A 23,073-nucleotide genomic window follows, 5' to 3' on the forward strand; every position below is an offset into this window, starting at 1 on the left:
CAACCTTTTTAAAGGGTGGGGCATCTCTGGGTGGACCGGATCCATCCTTAAAACTGTTCTGTTAATTATATTTGTACTTTTAGTTGCAGTTGCGAGCCTTGGGTTGATAAAAAGAATGATGGCCAATTTAATTTCATCCTCCACCACCGCAACCAGAAAGCCTGAAGTCCACCGGGTAGCGATCGAGAATGGCCCAGAGGAGTTTGTAGAAGCTGAAGGAGACCTGATTGATGAGGATGAAGCGGCAGAGCAACTCGAGGTTGCAACCGATGATGTGCAGAGTCTCCCACAGCGAGAATGGCCAACACAGCAAAGATGGTTTGCTGAGAGCTACCCCAACTCTGAGTATTTAGTAGACCCCCCTCAATTTGGACATTTGATGTGAGACTTCAAATGAACACAAACAAATAAAAAAGGGGGAGATGTGGTGGTGTGGACAGTTGGACTTTCCCCATTGTTATATGTTAAACCCCAGTTAGACCCTCCAGAGGAGGCAGGACAGTATAAGCAGGTGAAAGAAAGTGCTTCGAAGGACTGTGTCAGGAAAAAGAAGGACAGACGAGGGAGAAGATTTAAAGAGAGACTCAAGGAAGTGAGAGAGGGAGCTGGAAGAAGGACAATAAAGAGAGAGTTTTGAGATAGGGTAAAGTTGAAGGACATGTGGGTGGTTTACCAAGTGGAAAAGATTCAGATATGTGAAAAGAAAAAGGATTGGTGGGTCCAATGCTGTTATATGTTCTGTATGCTGCTGTGTAACCCCCCTAATTGAAATTCATAAGTTGCTACATCCTCCCTACAAGCCCCTATTTTTAGCTCACTTTTGTTACATGTTGCCTTTTCCCCTTTTCCCGCCACTGTGTTATCCCTCCCCTATCCCCTAATTGGTTCAAGGCTTGCAACCCCTCCCCTTATCTCCCAGGTGTCAAGTTTCCATTGGTTGCCACAAAGAGGAACTCCCATTTCTCCTCCCCTTCCCCGAGACCTTATAAGCTGGTGTATTTCTTTGTTCTGGGTCCAGCTCCGCCTGGCCCTGACAGTGTTCACTGGGATTAAAGTTACTGTTTAACTGTCCGGCTGGCTGGATCCTCCTTTCTTCCTCTCTGCCCTGTCGCCTGATACCTTTTATCATCGTGAGGCTTCCCTCAGGGAAAAAGAATCCACGAAAGCTGACTCCTCATAGAGTACTGAGGAGCAGCCCAAGATCACGCTTGCTCCGGTGCCTGGGCTAGCTCGGGGCGAAGCCGAGGGGCTTCGGTGACGGCACCGCGACAAGTGGCTGGCGCCCAACGTGGGGCCCTGAAGTGAAGCCTCAAGTCTCCGTGGAGGCTTGGGTCTTCCTTCTTTGTGGCCCCCGGACGGATCGGAGGTGCCTGCACCAGGCGCAGGACCTTGAAGCGCAGATCCAGGGCGGTCCCACCGCTGTGCGTCGAGCAGCCTCCTCGGAGGAGCGCTCCGCACAGATCCGGGAGGTAGCTTCGCGGACAGCACTCTCCGTGGAGTCTCCCGAGGCAGAGAGTCACCCCAAGGCTGCTGGTAAGCACCCACTGTCGGGGGCACGCGTCAGGACCCTCTCCCTGGGCCACGGGGGGAGGTTCCGAAGGTAGAAGTCCGTGCGGGACCGAGGGGGGGACGGTTGGGGCCTTGCCCTCGGGATTGGTCGTGCCCAGGCAGTTTTTGGTTCTTTTAGTTCGTGTTTGTTTTGTTGGTTTGCTCCCGTCCGCTCTCGGGGAAGCGCCCGGAGGGGGGGGCGCAGAGTGGTTTTTTCGGGGACGTGTGAGCCCGTCGCGCGCCGAGAGGTTTTGTGGCGCGTAGAGAGTGCAGTTGATTTCTTCATTCCTTGAGGATGAGTTCTTCATTCCTTGAGGAAGGACCCTCCAGTGATGTGCCAATTGTACATCGCTTCCTTGCTGCAACCTGTGCGCGCAGCCGCGGGGGAGGCTATCATCCATCACTATATGGATGATATCCTCGTTTGCGCCCCAACAGACAATGAACTGGATATGGTACTCACCCGTGTAACAGGTGTGTTAGTTGCTGCAGGGTTCGAGCTGCAAGCTGAGAAGATTCAGCGGATGCCACCCTGGAAGTACCTAGGGCTCGAAATTGGACGGCGGACCATTGTTCCGCAAAAATTGGCCATCCGGACATCGGTTCGGACCCTTGCGGACGCCCATCGTCTCTGTGGTGAATTGAACTGGGTAAGGCCCTGGCTGGGTCTCTCTACAGAGGACCTGGCGCCCCTTTTCAATTTATTGAAAGGGGGAGAGGAGCTATGTTCTCCCAGGGTTCTTACCGCGGAGGCCAAGGCAGCATTGGAAAAGGTTCAACAGGCGTTGTCATCACGCCAAGCGCACAGGTGCGACCCCAGCTTACCCTTCCGATTTGTCGTGATGGGTAAGTTGCCACATCTCTGTGGGGTCATTTTTCAGTGGGACTCACAGGTAACATCACACACACATCAAGACGGCACGGGCCATGGCAGACGAGATCCACTTCTCATAATAGAGTGGGTCTTCCTCAGCCACCACCGGCCCAAAAGACTGACAAAGCCACAGGAGATCATGGCTGAGCTGATTCGCAAAGCGCGAACGCGCATTTGCGAATTGGCCGGTGTGGACTTTGAGTGCATCCACCTTCCCCTCAAATTGTCGTCGGGCCAGATTACAAAACCCATGCTGGAGACTCTGCTTCAAAATAACGAAGCATTGCAATTTGCTCTGGATTCTTTTACGGGCCAAATTTCAATTCATCGGCCGGCCCACAAATTGTTTAATGCGGACCTAGATTTCAAATTGGCACTAAAGGGAGTCCGAAGTCAGAAACCACTCCAAGCTCTGACCGTTTTTACCGACGCGTCCGGGGCTTCTCACAAGTCAGTAATGACTTGGGAGGATCCCGAAACTCAGCAGTGGGACAGTGATGTTGAGATAGTTGAGGGCTCGCCTCAAGTTGCTGAGTTGGCCGCAGTCGTCAGGGCATTAGAGAGGTTTCCCGGACCTTTAAACATTGTTACCGACTCCGCGTACGTAGCGGGGGTAGTTTCCAGAGCCGATCAGGCCGTACTACAGCAGGTCTCCAACAACGCGCTTTACGCGCAGCTCTCGAAGCTGATAAAGCTTGTGTCCCACCGAGAGCATCCCTTTTACGTCATGCACACAAGGTCCCACACTGATCTGCCGGGGTTTGTTGCAGAGGGTAACAGGAGAGCAGATGCTCTTGCTGCCCCTGTGACAAAGTCCCCCCTGCCTGACGTCTTTCAGCAGGCGCAGCTCAGCCATGCCCTTTTTCATCAGAATGCTCCAGCTCTGGTCCGCCGCTTCCGCATCACCCGGCAGCAGGCCAGGGCAATTGTGGCTTCATGCCCGTCTTGCCAGTCCCACTCTGTGCCGACCATGCACGCCGGGGTCAATCCCAGAGGTCTGGGAAGCTGTGAGATCTGGCAGACCGACGTCACCCACGTGGCGGCGTTCGGTCGACTCCGGTATGTGCATGTGTCAGTTGATACCTTTTCTGGTCTGGTCTACGCCTCCGCTCACGCAGGGGAGAAGGCCTCTCACGTCATCCAACACCTAGTTCAGGCCTTCTCGTTTATGGGCATCCCTGATACCTTTTATCATCGTGAGGCTTCCCTCAGGGAAAAAGAATCCACGAAAGCTGACTCCTCATAGAGTACTGAGGAGCAGCCCAAGATCACGCTTGCTCCGGTGCCTGGGCTAGCTCGGGGCGAAGCCGAGGGGCTTCGGTGACGGCACCGCGACAACCCTCATTGTTACATCCACCAAGCTCATCATAGGCCACAGGGACAAGCAGGGCTGGTATGTGATAAACCAATGCTTTGGGAATTAGTAAGGTATTTAAATTGTGATATAGACCACTAATGGATGAAGCGTATTATTAGATATTTCATTACCTGAATGACTATACCTACAAGAACAGCTTAATTGTCTTTATTCCAGGATATGAGGTGCCTAACAGATAGAATAAGCTCGTAAGTTTCTACACAAAGGGCAGCACTGACAGAACAATTGTACAAAAAATTTATAGTGAGCTGTTTTTTAGGAGCTCATGGTTCTTTTTTAAAAAACCTCATGGTTTTGGTTGAAATTGTACAGGCTAGCCTGCTTGAAAGCAGTGCTGTTGTTGGTACTATAGTAGATCTGGAGATGGCTGGTTGACTTAGTTTGGGGGACAAGAAAACAATCTTTTCTTCAAAGTAAAAAATCCCACAGCCTTTTTTATTTTTGAAACATCAAAAAGCCAAAAGTCTCACTCTTGGCAATGGCAGTCTGATGACGCATATCTCAAGTGAAAGCCAAGCTGTACTTTATTTCAGATCTAAGGGGACAAAGCCTTGCATGTTTGAGGGCAATTGCACAAAAATATCAAGATTCCATGTTGGTGCCATCATGCTGCCATCCAGCCTCAGCTTTTCCACAGCTGTTGAGTTAGAGCTGATGCACCTGAGAAGTCCCAGCAGTCCTAGCCAGCAGCTGTGTTAGCCCCTTTCTGGCTCTTGGAGCAGTGAGCCTGGGTCAGGAGCAAACCTTGTTGTAGCAAATCAAAGTTAATATTATCATCTTGTGAATCTGAGCCAACCTGTCTATGCTGTTTAGGGTCCATGCTCTCAGTTCACTTGGCTGACAGCAAGAGTCCTGTGTTACTGAGACACTTTCTGGAAGCACTGAGTATTTGGTAGCTGCTTTGAGTGTGCTGGTGTATAATGCACTGTAAACACTTACAGCAACATTCACAAAATTTTGAAATTAAGATCAGTTTTATTATATTGCAGGCTGCTGTTATACAGTCTGTACTCTTCAGCTGACCACTAATGCTACTCTTTGACCTGAAATCCAAGAGCACATTTTCAGTGTCTTGTCTTTTTCAGTATTTAAACTCAGCTCATTTTCGTATTATTTAAGTGCCAGCAGTATCTGCTCTATTTCCAGTCCTTAGTGTGCTTAGTCTCATCAACTATAGAGCTAATACATTGCTTATAACAGGAAATCAAGGGATTTTCCTTTTGCAACAGTAAAACTGATAAAGATGTAAACTCTTTTCTCACACTGCAATCTCTAGCATAAGTGTCTCAAGCCAGCTTTGTTTATGTTTGTTCGCCACCTTCAGCTGAAGCTTTTTCCCCTGTAGTTCTAATGTATGTGTTCTGGCAGTGTGGGGTGATCCATAGCCATTCCAAAGTTGACAGCATCACATGCAGAAATGTTCATTTGCACATCACCTAAAATACGACTTCGAGACAAACCATCATTTTATAATATCTGCCCACATGCTTAATGTTGTATAATTATTTCCAGTACACTGAGTATCACGTATAATTACTTTCAATACACTTAATATGAAAAAAGCTTATCTGAACATGCAGGCAGTGCTTTGGATGATGTTATTAGTTTACTCTGTAGCCATATTCCCAGCCCTAAGGCTTAACTAATTTTCTGAACAGTCCAAAGGAAATCATTGAGGGAAAAGGCTGATGTATGAGAATATGTGACTTGCAACCTGCACAGCAAGGAGCTGTTTGACATGCTCCTGTCTTTCTCCACAGAGTATAACTCACTTTCTGTTTTGTATAGCTGCAAAGCTATTCAAATCAGCTGCCATTAAATCTAAATAGAGTAGCTTGGCTCTTTGAGAATATACCCGCTGGGAGAGATGAAAGATGTGTAGACTCATTGGTGAGGCCGCTCCTACAGAATCCTTTCTTTACTGGCTGTCATTAAAAGTAATAAGTAATGAGCAAACATCTTGTGATGAGGCTGTTATTAGAAGGAAGAAAGAAAGATATGTTTTACTTCATGAATCATCTGCAAAAAAAATCTTAAAGCAGCTTTGTTCAAGGTGATTGTTGAACTGCATGTTGTGTTTTTCTCAGAGTAAAATGAGAAGACTTCAAATGAAACAATCCGCTTCTAAAGTTTTGAAATGCTATGTTTGGTAGAAAAAAACCTTTTTTTTCTTCTTTTTTTTAAATCAAGTGTTTATGCTTCCAGGTCTATAATTTATGATATGCCCTTGTGTCCGGTATAATTGACTCAGGTGAGCAGCAGATGCAATAACTGCCTCCTTTTGAGTGAGGAGGCCTCCAGACATTTCCTGAGGCACTAGAGAGATCTGTGTTTGGTCAATTATTTCTTGATGCAGAAAGTCTTGCTGACTAGCAACGTGGATTAAATGATCTGTCCAGGGGGAGAAGGAAGTCAAGACACTGAAGACATTCAAGTGAAGGATCTTCTGATGTATCTTCCAGTTAAAGTCCTCCTGCTGTGCATTAAGGGATATGACTAATGGGGACTTTTTCTGGTCTGACTAATAATGCTTCCTCTCGAAGCCAACTTCTCAATTAGTGTACGAGAGACAGTGTTGTGGCTTGTCAGTAGTGCTTTAAATTTCTTTTTCTTGTTGTTGCCTGATGTAGAAATGACTATAGTAGCATTAAGGTATGTCATAACTCTTAAGTAGTACATTTCTATGATGCTTTTTGGTGAATTTTTATTGATAACCATTGGTTTTGAGGGTTGGAGTTTTTTTACTTTAGTAAGGATGAGTTGTGCATTTCAGTCTATAAAGTTTCATGCATTTATTTAAAAAGTGAATATAATCACATTGTTTCTCCACTTTGGTCTGTATTAGCATGCTCCTTTTGCAAGGAACTTGAATTTCTCATTTTGAGTAGCCCACATTTTCTTTTGCTGTGTCTGTGGACAGGACATGATTATGGTGCTCTGACTGACTTGGCATATCTAATCATGCCATGAATGCTGCTGGCAGTAATAGCAGTTGTAGTGTGTGAATATTCTGTGTGCACATTGCTGAGCTGCTCCCTCTCAGAGTGCTCTGGCATGCCCACTGATGCCCACTGCATCCTGTTCACTTTTTTCTCTGCCACCACCTGTTGCCTTGGAAGTGCACTCTCCTACAAATTCAGCTCTCAGTGTCCAAGTCCTAAAGAGGGTCTTTGATGATGTCCACAAGATACAAAGTATTCCAAAGAAAGCAAGACCTTCCAAATTAATTTCCAATTTATTTTCTTTCCAGCGTCTTCTAAGATGGAGACCCTTTATTATAGGATTCTCTTTATATTCTTTTCCATAGGCTGACCTGTGGGGTTTTTTTCCTTAATAGATAACTGTGTAATATAAAATAAAAGAATGCCAGGTGCTCAATAGCCAAGCTGAAGGCTACCTTCTCCTCTCTGCATGCTGAGTTGTTGTCTTTAATGCATCACTTCATTCATTGTGAGTATCAGAAGCAGTGAAATTCTTCTTTAGACATAAGAAAAATAGTGGCTGAGTGCAAAGTCCTTCCAAAGACTCTGTTGATGATTAAGCTTTACAAAAGCCTAAATTCAGAGTGTGCATCTTAACAAAGCAACTGAGTTCCTTGGTTACTTGAACTCCCACCACAGGCAGGAGTGTAGGTGTGTGCACCTTTTTTGCACACATGTATCCTCTTGAAGGACAATACACTAAAAAGTCCTAATTCCATCATCAACATCTGCTGAAAAGAATCCACAAACCCACAAATATTAGTTGAATGTTGGTTGGAGCATTCAAAAGTTAGGTAAAAAGCAGAATAAATAATTTATATTTTTCTCTTTAGTAACTGTCTCATCTTTCTTGCCACACTCAAGCTGTAGCATATTTTTTACATAAACTTTAGCAGCTAAGAATAAAGTACTGATACTTAGTGAAAAAAATAGTAGAATTCCTAAGTAAGATGCATTAGTAGCAGCTTTAATATCTATTTTAATATCAGTTTTCAGGCATCAGTTTTTTGCAGGCTGGGAAATAAAAGCAGTCCCAGTGAGCTGCACTCCCAGGTACCCCCCAGGCCCCTGCAAGGCAGAGGGGCTGTTGCACTGTCGTGTGCTCCTGCCTTGGGGTGGGCCTGGGCTCAGTGGTCTCACTTGGAGGCTTTTCCTCTGCCAGGCAGCAGCCTAGAGCCACAAGCTTTGATTCTTCCATACTCGCATTCCTTCAGGTGAGGACCAGCTCAAGATACTAAACTGCCACAGTATTAAATCTGCAAATCTGGAAATAGCACAAATTTCCCAAGACAGGACCTGTTTTTCCTCCCCTTCATGTATTTGTTCATTGCCTGGCAGCTTGTGTGTTGCAGTTCTGTCTCCTTTCATCTTTCAATATTGTTATTGCAGTACAAATTACAGTTCCTGATGGGAGTAGTCAATATTTTTACAACACTGCTCGTCATGTAGGCTTTTGGTCAGTGAACCAAATGGGAATAATCTTCTTGTATTTTAAAGGGCCATATCTCCAAATCTTTAATTACAAAGTATTTTCATTTCTTCTACTTCATGTTGTATATTTGATTATATATTGAGTATTAAGTTCTATTGAAAACTTGAAAAATATTGGAAATGCATTCCCCTTGTCTCTATGAATGAAATTGGTTAGTTGGTGATTTTTTAAAGAATTTAGACAGATGAATGCCAAGTCAAAACAGTAAGATGAAACCTTGGCAAAAGAGAGCATTTAGAGAGAAACTCAGTATTTGCTATGACATACTCTTTGAAGGTTTCTGTTAACACCATTCATACCTCCTAGGTGTTTCCACCAGATCATTATTTCTCAAGGTCTCTCTTCCAGAGGGAAGTTACAAGTGTTTTGGAGACTTCATTTCAAATCAAACATGATATTGAAAATACATCTTGTGAAATTTCTTTGGATGGACTAATTGGTAGAATTTAAAAGTTAGCCTAGTACTTAGAGTTACAGCACTTTGTAATATGTTGCTGTTATTTATAGCACTGCTATAAGTGCTATAAGAAGTGGTGTTGTGTACAGGTAGACAAGCTGAGGAGCAGAGATGTCAGGCTGCTTTGTGAGGGATACAGAAGGCTTAATTTAAATACCCAAAATCATTACTGCTTACCTTACCTTTAGGCCCCCAGCTCTAAGGGTTGATGCAGTTCTCTTTGACTAAGACCCTCATTTTCCCATAAGGCCTGCCATGGAATTACTGCATAAGGGACAGTAGTGACAGCCTGCCAGGCATGCTGGCAGTGGAGAGTGACAAGCCTGCCTGCAAGAGAGGCAGCTTGTGGGTTGCAGAGGGCTTTGCAGGCAGGTACACAGCTTGCCTCCATGCTGTGCCCCACTGCTGTGCCCTCCCCCCTTCCAGCAGGGACCCCCAGGCAGTGAACTGGGCAATGCTTTGTTAGATATGGTGCTTGTCCTGCTCTCTCTCATCTGATTGCTTTCATCTATGTAGCTAACAGGAGCCAGGAACTGGTTAGTGGAATTCCTGCCCCATGGTAGCACTCAGGGAGCAGCATAATTGGTGGGCTGCAACCTTGAAAGGCATTTAATACAGAAACAGCAGTGACTGAGACATGGAGGGGAGAGCACTGGGTCGAAGTGGAATGCTGCAAAGGTCAGGACTGCTGAGGGATGTGTTGGTCTGAGCTGTATGTTTCCTGGTAAACCCTTGATATCAGGCTCAGAGATGGATGGTCATCTACTTATTTCCCTGTGCAGAAGGTAGAGGAGCAGGTAGATGAAGTGTGTACTGTGTTCTCACCGCCTCTTAGACTTGTTGCCTTGGAAGGGCTGACAAACCATATTCTCCTGGCCAGTCACCAGCTGATACAAGAAATATATGTAAAAAGCTTTTAAAATAGTGATACACATTCATATATTGAGTATGTATTTCTAACCTTGCTTTGCACAAGGTTCATGTTTCAGTTGCTTATATTCCCTGTTTCAGCTCAAGCTCTCCAATAGATATATGCATAATAATATATATATGCAGTCAGGAAGATTTTTACTTGAAGTATGAAGAAATAGTTAAACCTGAGCAGGTGAAGTAAGAGTTGGAACCCAAACCAGGCTTCACATTACCAAATTCCCCAAGGCTCCATTGTTCTAGTATTTGAGGTTTATAGAAAATAACTGCCTGGTTTCTCTCCTATGCCTGTAAATGATTATATGCCTCACATTTCTAACCCCTCCTAATACCGCCAGTAACAGCAATACAGCCTCCATGTGGTAACCCAGTTGTTCACATCCGTAACTTCTTTAATCTTTGTCCAAATTCCCATTTCTGCCAAAGAATGCATCAGGCACCAAGATAAGACTCAGGGAAATGTAACCCTTGCCCCAAATAACTTGTCATGAACTGTAATGTTTTATCACAAGAACTGTACTTTGCACAGTTGTGTAAAAGAGCAGCCATCTGCCTGCCAAACCTGCAGCTCTCCCACGCTCCGTGGCGCTGACACCAGGATTCCCAGGTTTTGCCTGTTGGATTAGCTGTTGCCAGCTGGTTCTTTCCAAAGCCACGGCTGTTGGGTAGCAGCACCAAGGCAGCACTGTTGGGTTTGTGCCCTGCACAGAGCCATGCCTGGTACAAAGAGGCAGAGAAGGCTGCAAGGTTCCCTCAGTGCAGGCTGCTGGGGGCATACAGCAGTAGAGCAAGGAGGAAGAACAGCAGATCCAGTCAAAAGATTCGTGCTTAAATAATTCAGTCTAATGCTGATTATAACCTCCCTTTTAGTGTATGTGTGCAGGTTATGGTCATATGATCACCCCCTGAGAAACCTTTGTTATTTTCAAATTTCTCATGACTCTAGTCTGCTTTAATCTTCTTTTTCATAAGAACTCTGTAATTCTGTGGCACGCCACCAAGAAAAAGGCTTTAACTTTATCATGAAAGGGTTGTTCAAAATCCCAAGTAGAAACCTGTGTATTACTACATGTGAGAGAAGATTGAATTTATTAATAAACCTAAACATATTCCAGGCATCTCAAGTAAAACACGCTGTAAGCCAGCTCAGCAAATACTAGTGAGGCTGAACCACCAATTTGCAAATAGACCAGCTATATCAAGAAAGATGACGTTGGCCTTCCACTGAATAGTTCAGGTATTTGAATAATTTTACATTCCATTTTTATCTTTCTTTGGCAACTTGTATTTCTGGATGGAGCTTCAGGTACTGAGAAATGAGTGGAATATAAGCTGAATAGATCTGCTTTTTCCCAGTGGGAAACTGAGTTATGTGAGGGAACAGCTCCCAGCTGCTGTCCCACTGCTGCTTCCACACGCTGCATAAACACCACTGCTGGAAGTAGCTCTGGATCATGGGCCGCAGGGTCTTTGATGGTGTTACCACACTTGCTTCTCAGCCTTTGTTGCAGAAAGAAAGGTGGGGTCCTAAATGACTCAGGAGGTCCATTGTTGAGAGGTAAGGGATAGATTCTCAAAGACAAGGTTGCTACAACTAAATAGACATGTGCAGCTCTCAAGGGATGGGTAAATCCTTTGGAAACATCTCAGTAAACACTACTCAACATTTTAGGCCTCTAAACATATTGAAAAGGTAGCTTGGGGTCTTTATGTTCACCCTATGACATTATTGCTCAGCCTTTGAGCCAGGTGATATAATTACTGTCAGGCTGCAGATGGCTATTAGAAGAAATTAGAAGCCTGCAGGACACATAACAAAGTGTCTGCAGCAAAGCTGCACAGGTAAAGTTACACGTTTGGGCATGACATTGTCTAACAGCATGTTTCCACATAAAGAGGTTGTGTGCCCTTCTCCCTGGCCTCCTTCTGCCTTGGCCTACCTCCCCTTACATGCACTGGCTTGTGTTTTCTGACCCTGCACCAACCCAATTCTAATTACTGGAACTGAGAAGAATATTAAACTGAAAAAAAGGTGAATCGTTGGTGATAGCATGTGGAGTTGACTCAAAGCATGAATGTACTGATGAGCACAAAGCTAATGCAAAGGATGTGACTGGATCTGGGTCTGGGGAAAGGAAGAGGAGAAAAACTAATCAAGAGCTTTATAGCAATGGAAATCTGGTTACTGTTGTTTGTGGTAAAGTGCCACTACTCCTGAATAACAAACAGCCAAATTTTATTCATGCACAGTCCAGCATCATCCTGCATATACATGTTATCTTTGTTTGTCATTATGATTTTGTCTTTCACAGTGTGGGTATAAGTGGATAAAGCAGGGACTGCAATATGACAGATCAGTGAGACAGCAGCAACAAGGCCTTGCTCTAAGGGAGAGTGGTCAATAGTAGTGGCATATTTTGTAAGCTTGCCCCTCAGCTCTGTCCAGGAGATACCAACCTCTCTTGCCAGCTCCATGGGACTAAGGTAGGCTTTCTTTCTCCTTTTTTTTTTTTTCTCCCTAATTTTTAGCTGGTTTTTTCCCCTATCATAAGTTCTGGAAACAGATCAGCTTTCCATCTTCCTCTCAAAAATCTGTAGAAAAGCAAGACAGCAAGTAAGTAAATGGCAATGAAATGTACTGCCCATGAAAGATTTGGCATAATTCAGTTCGAGGAAAAGGAGGAAAGTTAATGGTTGGCAGCAACCAGTAATCACTCCAGCATTTCAAAGTTTTTTCCAGATTAACTGAAGACATTTTTTGGTTTTGTTGAAGTGAAAGACAATATTTCTATTGGCTGCAGTGGGGGTAGTTTTAATCCCTTAAGTTTTGAACCGTCCTGTTTTTCAATCTAAAATAATAAAGTATGATATTCTTTTAAAACTGGGCCAGTTATCTGATGTGTGAATACATCATTCATTTCGATACTTACCTGATTATATCCTCATTCTTCTGCTGAGGTTAGTTTAAAAGAAAAGGCACCTCCCAAGCTATCCTCCCTTCAAATGTCATCTGAGGCTTTTTCACTTTTTAAGCTCTGTGGGAAGTACAGCTTCAGCCCTGTTATAAACAAACACAGCAAGAACCTGCCTTCCTCACGCAACGGTGTCTTGAGGTGAACATAGCAATGACTCACAGTTGCCTCTGGCACCCTGCTTTGGCTGGGCAGCTGCAATGCCAGAACGTGGGAGCATCAGTTGCATGGCAGCACAAGGGCAATGCATGCTAAAACATGGACAGCCGTGCATGTTGGGGAGCAAGGCACATGCCTGGACATGAACTGCAGAGGGTGGCCAGGACATCCACACAGGACTGAAGATACAACACAGGACTTACTGAACCTCCTTGCTCTCTGCCTTGGTGGCTGGAGGCTGGGTGGGATATGCCAGGCACTCAAGAGGGCATCTACATGTGAAAACCTGCATCTTTCTTGAAAGTTCCCCTGGAGCTGGTGTGTTGAGAAGTCATGGGTGAAAGAGTTAACCTACAAAGAATGTACTTGCTGTACTTTCCTTCATGTATTCTCCTCTGAAACCTTTAAATGGATTATGGTTTCCACTTCTTTTTTAACAAATGGGCTATTTGTGCTGCTTTTTTTTCTTTGGCATAGCATATTGGACCTCTTGGCAGCCTGAAGGTCAAGGTTCTCATGTTGCAATTGCCACGGCTTTACAGGCAGCTCCCAGCCCAGTGCTTCTGGTTGCACAAATGCATCCGTCATGTTTTGTCTTCTGGAAAACTGGAGGAATTGTCTACCTTCAAGTGGACAGATTAACAACCAAAACTCAAGGAAAAATATGTCCCTCGGGTGGACACATTTGCTTTGAAGAAAGGAGCATGTAGGAATTGAATACAGTGGTCTGTCCTGGCATAGATCAGAGGGAATTTCAAGCTTTCAACTTTGTATTTCCCTATGATACCTTCAGGTATTCTTTGTAGTCTGTACTGTGCAAACATATCCTACAGTCAGTCAGTCAGCCTGAGGACATTGGTCTAACTGTGCCCAGTGAGAGTAAAAAATGTGTATTTTCTGGGGTTGAGCTGAAATATGCTGCTTTCTGAAATATCAGCTTTTAGGGTTGAGTGGAGAACTTTCAATGAGTACCACAGTAAATGCAGCTGGACATAGCCGTCTCACACAGCCTGGGGACACAAGACATGAAAATGACATTTTTCACAGCTTGCTTAATCTGCATTTTTTAGTTTACTGTCTTGGATTACTGAGTCATAGAACTCAGCTGCAGTTGAGTTGAACTTTGAGAATAATTGCATAAAATACTACATTTTTAATTTCCTATTCAGAGCTATACTGGGAGTGAGTTCAGTAAACAAAAGAGAGTGTAGAGGATCAGTGCTAATAAAAATCCTGCTTAGAATCTCATTAAGAAATCTCATCTGTTCCTGTGTACTGAATGAAGTAGGGATCTCTTGAAAGAAGCACGATGCAGTTGCATCATTTACAAAGTGTATAATAATATGCACACAACAGGATGTCACATTAAAGGCAAGCTTAATTCTGTCATTTCATGACATTAAAGGGATTGACTTTGCAGTAAGAATTTTCTTTCAGTACAGGGCCATTTGTGCTTGGGTGGTGTGTGTGAATAACCTCACAGTTTCACAAAATTGGGAAGGTGAAAATGGAGGCCTCCTATGTATACAATACTCATGTTGTCATTTATGCATTCCTCAGCAATTAGAGGATGCTTTTGATTCTTAACACATCCTCAGCCCTTTAAACTGCACTCAGAGACAGGCTGCCCTTCCCAGGGAGTCAGTGCCAAAAGGATGCTAAGACATCTGTGTTCTCATTGCCTTTAACGTTATATGCTGATAAATGAAACTTGCTTATTCCCAGCTCCAGAAGAAGCTGAGATGAACTGAACACAGAACTGTCTGGTATTTGCTTTTCATAATTTCTTTGTGATAAATGTGTATCTTGTGCTGATCCATTGGCTCTGTGTGCTGATCCTTGCCTTGGAGCCTTTTCAAGAGCTTAAGGCTACCCCAGGCAGAGCAGCTGCAGCGTTGCTGTGTGGGGATGGCACATTTGTCAGTCCCTGCTTGGTTCATAAACCTTCACAGACTGGAGGAGCACAGCCCCCTCAGCACTTCCAACCCATATTTGTTGTGTCCTTGGAATCTGAGGAGTTTTTGATATTGTGCAACCCTCATCTTCCCAAGTGGGAAATTCTTCATCAAATGCATAGTTACCAAAGAGCTTCCCAAGGTACCAGTTGTAGTCTTGTCAACCTAGGAAACAGCATGTTTCCCACCTGGTCATTTTTCTCAGCAGTGACTGAACCTGCTGCGGTGTGTTTTATGATGTGAGAGTTCATGCCTGTTAATGGTTTTTCCCTGGGCCCCCGGCCCAGGTTTGGGTCTGTCCTCCCTTTTCCCCAGACCCCCAGAACTTTCTACATCCTCTCCCCAGAGACATGTGCATCAACGAAAGGGGTTTTGCCCCCTCAGGGGAATTCCAGAGGAAGGCATCGAATGATAGGAGAGAAACAAAGGAAGTTCCCCCCCTAGAAGAACACTGGCTCACCTGAATGTCCCTCTGCCCAAATTGTCTCCTCCCTCTCCCCTCATTGGTGGTTCCTTACCCCTTACTCCCACTTCTCCCCCGAATAAAAGGGACAGGAGCCCTCCTGACCAGGGTCTGTGGGGGCAGTTTGGCTGGTTCAAAGCCTGTGCTGGGGCTCAAATAAACTTTGGACTAAGGAAATCCCCCGCAGTCCGACTCCTTCTCCTTGGTCTCGTCCAGTTTCTCAGCCAGTAAACCCCAGGGAGAGCGGTCTCCTTTTCCCAGCTCCCTCAGGGTTTGCCTCTACAGCTGCTGTTCTGGGTCTGGACAAGTCAGGACTTGGGCCAACACGTGGCATGGGTGTAACAGATCCCAGCCCCTGAGCCCCTGAGGGATCTCTGCAGGTACCGGCAGCTCCCTGTGGGCATCAGCTGGGACTCGGCAGCCCAAAGGAGTTCTGTTCCGTGTTGTGGACCAGCAACCCTGCATGAACCCCTCCATAAAGAAGGTGTATTTTATGTCTTTTCTTGTTCTCAGTAATTCTTGTTCTCAGGCAACTATTTTTGTCAACATTTTCCAATGGTGGCCACTCTTAGTGATACCAAGAGTGAAAAATTTTCAGTTGGAAGTCTTGCAAAGTCAAATGAAGAACTTCAGGTGAGAACTACTGGACATTTTTCCCTGTAAACACTGATGCCAGATTTGTATATGGAACCAATCAGAAAACTCCACAATATTCATTTCTGTCCTGATTTCATCATTCCTTAAGAAACAGAACATAATTTTGCCCACTGTAAAATAAAGACAATAGCAGCTATTCAGTAGCATATTGTACTTTTGAAGTAAGCAAGTTTCTGCATTTCAGATTTCTGCGTTTGTCAAGCTGTCCCATTTGCACACTGACTTCTTGAAGACCTACTGAGCTGCTCAGTAGCAGAATCCAAAATAGAATTAATCCTGAGAGAGGAATCAGAAGATAGAAATTGTCCTAGTTGATGGGGAAATATTTGATTGACTGCACTAAGGATGTAGTTTATTTTAAATATTCTCATCCTTTTGAAATACTAAGAGAGCTAAAAGTAGATACTGCAACACAATTCCTATTTGTGGAGATGGTACCAAAAGTAATTGTAATTGCCAAAAATACACAAAAATATTTAATTGCTTTTCAGCAAGCATTGACCAAATAGAGGAGCTCCCCTGGATCAAGCTGTACATTAATTAGTGACCCATTGCTAGGGTCTTTGTTTCTGAAAGTTTAACACTACTATTTTATAACAAACCAATACAATGCTGCGTTTTAGAAAATACTGACCACATTTTCTGCTCCTTCTGTCAACCTGAACAATTCCATCTGAACTAAATAGTTGTTCTCATGATCCCCTAAAATCTCTGCTCTCTGCTTAGGTCTTAGGCTTCTTGGAGCTGAAAACAAGTCAAGCTTATGGATGTGTTTCTTTGTGGTGTTATTTGGCCATACTATGGTGTTATATAATCAGTATGGATGTTTTCCATGGTAAGTTACATCAATATGTGGCAGCAGTGCTATGAAAATCAGGTTTCCAATTCCTTGGTAGTCCAGAATTTCTGACCCAATATAATTCGATTTGAAATCACCTAAAAGGATCAAATATTCTGTAAGAAAAAAAATGAATGAATCCTTTTTATGAATTCATTTTGGTTTTCTGTTTATGTATCACCATATGAAAGATTCCTTATCCAGAAAGATAAGATATTCTTTCTTCAGAGAAAATGAATCCATTTCTTATCTCTGGAAAAATTTGGCTGGTCTCTATCCTTGAGTAATGCCATGTTATTTCTCTGAGCTAATAAAAACGACCAGTGACTCAGCATCTGTAGCTTATAATTCAGTCTCAGGTGGAAAGTTTTAGCAACACGCCAATATTTCATCCTAATGGTAATGTATTATCTTCAGGAGAGACCAAAGGGAGCGTTCTGGAATGCAAAAAATTAGTAGATTTAGCCATAATTATTTTTAAGTCCTCTGCTTGTTTTCCAGGTGGCACCTATTATTCTAAGTGACTTTAATTCCTCATTTGGATTGACAGATCAAGTTTGCCATCAACTCTGCCATTTTCCCACCAAAACTTACAAAGGAAGCATACCCAAACAGAAAAAGGGATAATTACGGCAAAAAGTATTTTCTCTTCTGGCTGGTGAGTTGGTTTATTTTAATCTTTGGCACTATCAATTGTTTCCAAAAGCTTCAAGTAGAATATGCAAATGTAAACAGAATTTTGATACTCCACAGAGCACAGCTTGCAGAGGGGTTTCAGGAGAAAAAGCAGGTTCAGGAATTAAACTCAGGTGACTTTCTTTTTAATTGCACTTCAAAGTTACGGGGAGAAGGGGGTGGGTGCATAGAGAGAGGAGGCAGCCTCCAAGTATTTGTGAGGAGGTCACTGTGCAGCAGCAACCTGTTCCATGAGTTCAGCAGCACAGGGCCAGGCTGGTTCAGGAGCCCTCTCGGGGCAAGAGCGCCTTGTCTGGGTCTCCTGCATGTCAATGAGCAGCATCACACGTCATGTTCTGACACAGCTCAAACCTACTAATGCTTTTTGCAGAGGGGAGAACAAGAGTTTGTCAGGTTGCTTAGTCGTTACTAAATTGAAGCATAATTAAAAGAATAACACAAAAAGCTCTATATACTGTGTCCTGAGGGTTGCCACGAGGCTCCCATGCAATGCAGGCAGCTGACTGCTTTGTTCAGCTTTTCACAAACCTGGTGACTTGTCTGAAGCTAACACTTTCAGAGCCTCTTGTCCTGGCACTTGCAGTTTGCATTCCAGTTCTAACAACAGCTGCTCTTTGTGGGCTGTATGGCTTGTGTGGCCCAGTTGCAGAAGCAGATGTGCCCTCCATATGCATGGAGAGAAGGCTGAAAAGGATTGCTCTGCTGAGAAGTTGGTTCAGGGATAGGAATTGTATTTTTAAGCTAACATTTGCCAGAATTGGTACTAAAAGATGTAGTGCTGCCTTCCTCCTGCTCATGCCTACCCTCTCCCTTGAGTTTGCACAAGCCTGGTCTGAACAACAAAGGAATTAAGCCAGTGGAAGTCTCAGCCAATGGGACCAAAACCACAGCTGTAATGTGGCTCGGGGTTGTGATGTGGTTTTCTATCCAGCCTCGTGGACATGTGTGCTCACAGGAGGCAGAGCTGGAGGGGAGGGAGAGAACTGTCTCTCAGGGGACTAGGTAGGAGGATGCAGGGGGGGTCTCTGGGAGCTTGTGCTTCCTCTCAGGGTGAGGTTTTGTGGGATGGCCGAGCCTGGGGGTGGCTGTTAACCTGGGGACAGTGACACTCACCTCCAGCAGAGCTCTGTGAGCCTTTGTGAAATTTTTCTGATCCTTACTTCCCTGTGCTGGGATGATGCACACAGGAGCACCAAGCCCCACGCCACAGCATGTCATAAGCAGGATGGAAGTGCTGGAGCAGCAGGCAGGAGCAGGAGCCCTCAGGCAGCATTCCCCAGGCAGCCACAAAAATTGCAGAGATGGGCTTGTGGCAACCTAGGATGAGTATGCAAAATGGTGTGTAGGACATTCTGGGAGGTGCCCCCAGCCCAGCTGTCCTAGAATTTCACTCACAAGGTAAGTCACAAGCATTTATTGTACAACTGTGTGTTCAGAGTCTCAGGGTTGCTGTTCCCTGAGATTCTCCTCAAAGTTGCTGTTCCCCGAGGTAATAAGGTTTTCAGGCTTCTCTAGCCTTAAAGGTTCCACGCCGGAGCCAGAGACGACAAGCTGAGTCCACCAGTCTGCGTTTTCAAGATTGTTTATTCTTAATTATCTATCAGTTCTTTCCCAGCTTTGCAAGACACCCCAGCAGAGCAGGACACGCGGCGGACTGGGTGGATAAGAGAGCCCCGCACCTTATGTACGGTACCCTTGACCCAACCACCATCCAAAACGTACTTTTTATTTACAGTATTTATCAATATCTACTACCTATGCTAACATGTCATTTCTACTCTAAATCAATGCTTAAAATCCAACTCAGCAAAAGATGGGGGACGAGAGCAAGAACAAGTGGGACAGGGGCCACTCCCCAATTCCTCCATCTTGTCTCTTCAGCCCTATATACTAAAAATCCTAGCTTCTACATTTACATTCTATGATAAACTAAATACTACTTATTTTAAATTCTTTTGGCTTGTGATTCTTCCTGCATGTGAGTATTCACTCCCATGGACAGGGATCAGAGGCAGTGTCCTCCTAGGCGCTGTGTGAGGCTGGCTGACCCCCTTGTACAGATCCCAAATCCCCCTATCTGGTCTCCAAACCCTTCAGGGTGGCCAGAGGGATATCCTGGACTCCAACACAGAGTGGCTTTTCACAATGAAGTTGCATAAAATTCACTTTGTGTGTTGAGAAACCAAGTCAGTGTGGAGCACCCCTACATCTACACACTAGCCCATAGTAGGGATTTTGCAGGCTAGCACCAGGTTTGGAGAAAGAGGCATGTGGAAACTCAGGCTGTCCTCAAAAGAGGGCATTGCAAGAAAAAGAAGTTTCAAGGTCCTTTACTAGTTAATGGTTGTTTTTTCTGTTTTGCAATACAGAACAACTAAATATTCAGATGTTGTTGGAACCAATATATCTAGCGCGATTTCTCTTTCATCTTCTTTCTTTCATCACCTTCTTTCTTTATCTCTGACTAGAAAAATATACATTAATTCCTGGAAAAGCTTGCAAAAATCAAAAAGGTAAGTCAACTAATTTCACCTTTATGTAAGAGGGCAACTTGTTGGTACTTGCTGTCAATGTGCATTGATTTTATCGGGTGGGATCATGGTGATGACACCAGCATTGAGGTGCCTTGCTCTAACAACTCACACAGGGGCTGTTGAGCAGATGGAGGGAGCTCAAAAAAGTGGTTGAAATGTAGCATCTTCCTCTGTGAAAATACTCACAAATATATTTTTGTTTTCTCACTCTTCTCCTTGGGAAGATTTTTTGATTTTTCAGCCTAGCATTCAGATCGAAGGCTCACTGATCACAGTGTCCATCCATCTGTCCCACTCTTAAAGCTTTTAAACCAACCACCGCTCTTTACCATCATGAAGTGGCACAGAGCTCAAAAGAATTAGAGTAGGATTCATTTCACCTAAGTTTAGACTTCTGTAGTACCAATGTCTTCATCTGAGATAATCCCTTCGGTTGTCCTTACAGTTAGTGGAGACCAGCTGACATGTTTAACCATGATTCAAATGACCTGATTTAGATGTCTATTTTGGGATAGGATGAATCATGGACTAAGACTGCCTTTCTCTTTTTTCTGCTTTAGTTAGGATGACCATCTGAGATGAATAAGAGTGGGATTTTCTACACGACTTCTGAAGACTGTCTCTGCATAAGAAAGGAAATTTAATGAGGCAAAGCTGAAGTGTGTGCTCACCAGCTCGCTCACCGTGGGTATCAGGCTGAGACAGAACCTGCCCCTTGTCAGGGAGCCCGTCACCTATATGGTGTTTAGAGGTTATGAGAAGAAACATGCTGAAGAAGTACAGCTGGGGTGAGGAGAAAGTCATAAAGAGCTTTAGGAGAGGATATTGTGTTGGACAGGCAAGAAAATACAACATGAGTTCAAAATAAACCAGGCTTCACCAGGTTTACTGTTTGTGGAATTAAATGATTATTCCCAGGAAGTCACCACAACTCTCTGTGCTGTGACTGCTCAGATAAAACAACTTCTAAAGCAGCCCTTTCAGTATTTAGAGGTCAAGCCCTACCTCTGATCAGTTTATGATGCAAATTAAGAATCTTCCATTTCCAACCTCATAATTTTCAAATGTGCTTTTGATGCTTTTTCCAAGAAGCATTCTCTCTTCTCTGAAAAAGTCATTGTAAACACTTCATCGCCACCTAATTATTTTCTCTGAAAGTCCTCAGGCCCACTAAACTCTTGATGATGGTTGCTGTACTGAAACAGCTTCCTCAGATTGATTGTTTATGCTTTCTGTTACTTTCTACCTCATGGCTCCCAGTCCAAATGCTTCTGTTCAGGCCTTTTCTTTGTTGAGCACAAGAAAAGTCAATACACCTGCCTGTATCTATGAAATTTATGGTAATGCAAGCAAATGAATGTGAATACATTACTGTACTAGTTCTGTCCTAATGTGTGAATGTTAGTGGTGTTCCTTATAAACTTAAGGGTCTGGGAGTTGTTAGGACAATGTCTCTGAAATACTTCCAGCCCTGCAAAGTTGCCTGGTTAACTCAGTTGTTTGTGGAAGGAGACTGAGAAGCAGGATTGAGTTGTACCTGCAGAAGGGGCAGCCACAGACAAAAACAGAAGGAGGAAACAAAATTGAAGAATGTGCCACATCATTTGTTGATCCCTGTGATACTATTGAATGAAAAGAGTCACCATCACCTTAATAACCTTGGTAGCAATTTGTGCTTTGTCACGGTGACTCTCAGCCTTTTGTAAGGCAGGGCGTTATTCAAGACTGGCCTCAGTGAAAATGCAGGTGCTCCCACAAGCATATTCTTGTCTTAGGATCACTTGTTAGTGCATATTTATTTAGTAATTCACTCTCTGGGAACGACTCCATTCATGTTCACTTTTTCATTATCAGCAAGGTGTAACTCATTACCCTGTTCCAGAAGGCACACACAAGATAGCAAGTGAGCTAGTTGCTACCTTAAAGCCATGGAGTGGGTCAGTGAGTCATCAGCAGAACAGTTTGAATGTCAGGCAGGTTTTGTTTTGTGTTTCATTCCAGCAAAAACAAAAGAATGCAGGCTGGGAGAGAAACTTCAAAACAAAGGAACTGTAGCAATCACTCCCAAGCTGATCATGACCAGAATTTGGTCCAGAGTCCAATGCTGAATGATGAGCAGTGAATGTCAGATCCTCATTTCATCCTCAAAAGCTTTGTTCTCCATAAAACTCTGGCAAGGTTGCTCTCTGTTGTCCATGATACCTCTGTTTGGGGATCCTCATCTTCCTCATGGCACAGTGGAAGGAAGCATTGCTCATGTGACACCCTTGTTGCCATCCTCCTGCAGAGGGAGCAGAGGCCTTCTGGTCATGATATAAATGAACAACTCATCCCTCAGCATTTTCCAGTCTGGCTGCTTCCAAACATGTCCTTGGTTATTAATGCTGACCATTCCTTTGAACTCATTTTACAGTTTTTTCTGATGTTCTTAAACGCATTCATTCCCATGTCACCCATAACTCTCCATAAGTACAATTTTTGTCCCCATATGCCAAAGGAGGGCCACAGGGCTGCCTTCCAGGGATTTTCTTACAAAACATGAGTAAGCCAGAGTTAGGAAAGTTTGAATGCAGTCTCTAAACACGAAGCTACCTGCATCCACTTGTATTTGTTCTGCGCCAGCCTGTTAAGGCTTAAGAATGTGAACTGTTGATGGACATATTTCAGGTAAGTGAAACAAAGCATGAGAGCTTCTAAAAATAAAAGACACAATAGCTCCAAAATGAGACTTCTAGCCAACAAAATTTTCAAGGGCAGAAAAAACCAGGTAATATTTGGAGTGGAATTCACTTCAAGATGGAAGCTTTTTAATTAACATGCCTACATGTAGGTAAAGATATAAACATGCTTGCTGTCTATATTTTGATTATGGAGATCAATGGATCAGTGGAAACCAGTGGTTTGATTCAGTTGCCTAAATGTTAGTGCCTTTGGAAGAATTTCAGAAGTCTGAGACGTGCCTGGCACTTAAACATAAGAGAAACCCACGTCCTTTTGGGATGGCTGGATGCCAGAAGGACACCCTCCCAGCACATAGGCAGTGCTGGACTTTTGTGTGTGAATCTTGTCTCCAGCCAATACAGTCAGTAAAGCCTAAGGAGTAACTTGGATTATCCTATAGTTGGACTTGTGGGTGACC

At 44.0% G+C, this 23,073-nt stretch overlaps 1 long non-coding RNA gene across 2 annotated transcripts; it reads left to right on the forward strand.

Annotated features, from left to right (window-relative positions):
- Positions 1-9,149: 9,149 nt before the first annotated feature.
- Positions 9,150-22,247, forward strand: LOC134546546 (uncharacterized). 2 transcript variants are annotated; one of them, XR_010079197.1, is made up of 4 exons: positions 9,150-10,897; positions 11,973-16,701; positions 17,206-17,362; positions 18,588-22,247. It is a non-coding gene; the product is annotated as an uncharacterized LOC134546546 (long non-coding RNA). The 2 variants fall into 2 exon arrangements; XR_010079196.1 differs by lacking the exon at positions 9,150-10,897 and having other exon boundaries at positions 10,918-16,701.
- The last annotated feature ends 826 nt before the right edge of the window (positions 22,248-23,073 follow it).

Source organism: Prinia subflava, chromosome 2 (genome assembly GCF_021018805.1).
Source record: "Prinia subflava isolate CZ2003 ecotype Zambia chromosome 2, Cam_Psub_1.2, whole genome shotgun sequence".
Lineage (NCBI taxonomy): Eukaryota > Metazoa > Chordata > Aves > Passeriformes > Cisticolidae > Prinia > Prinia subflava.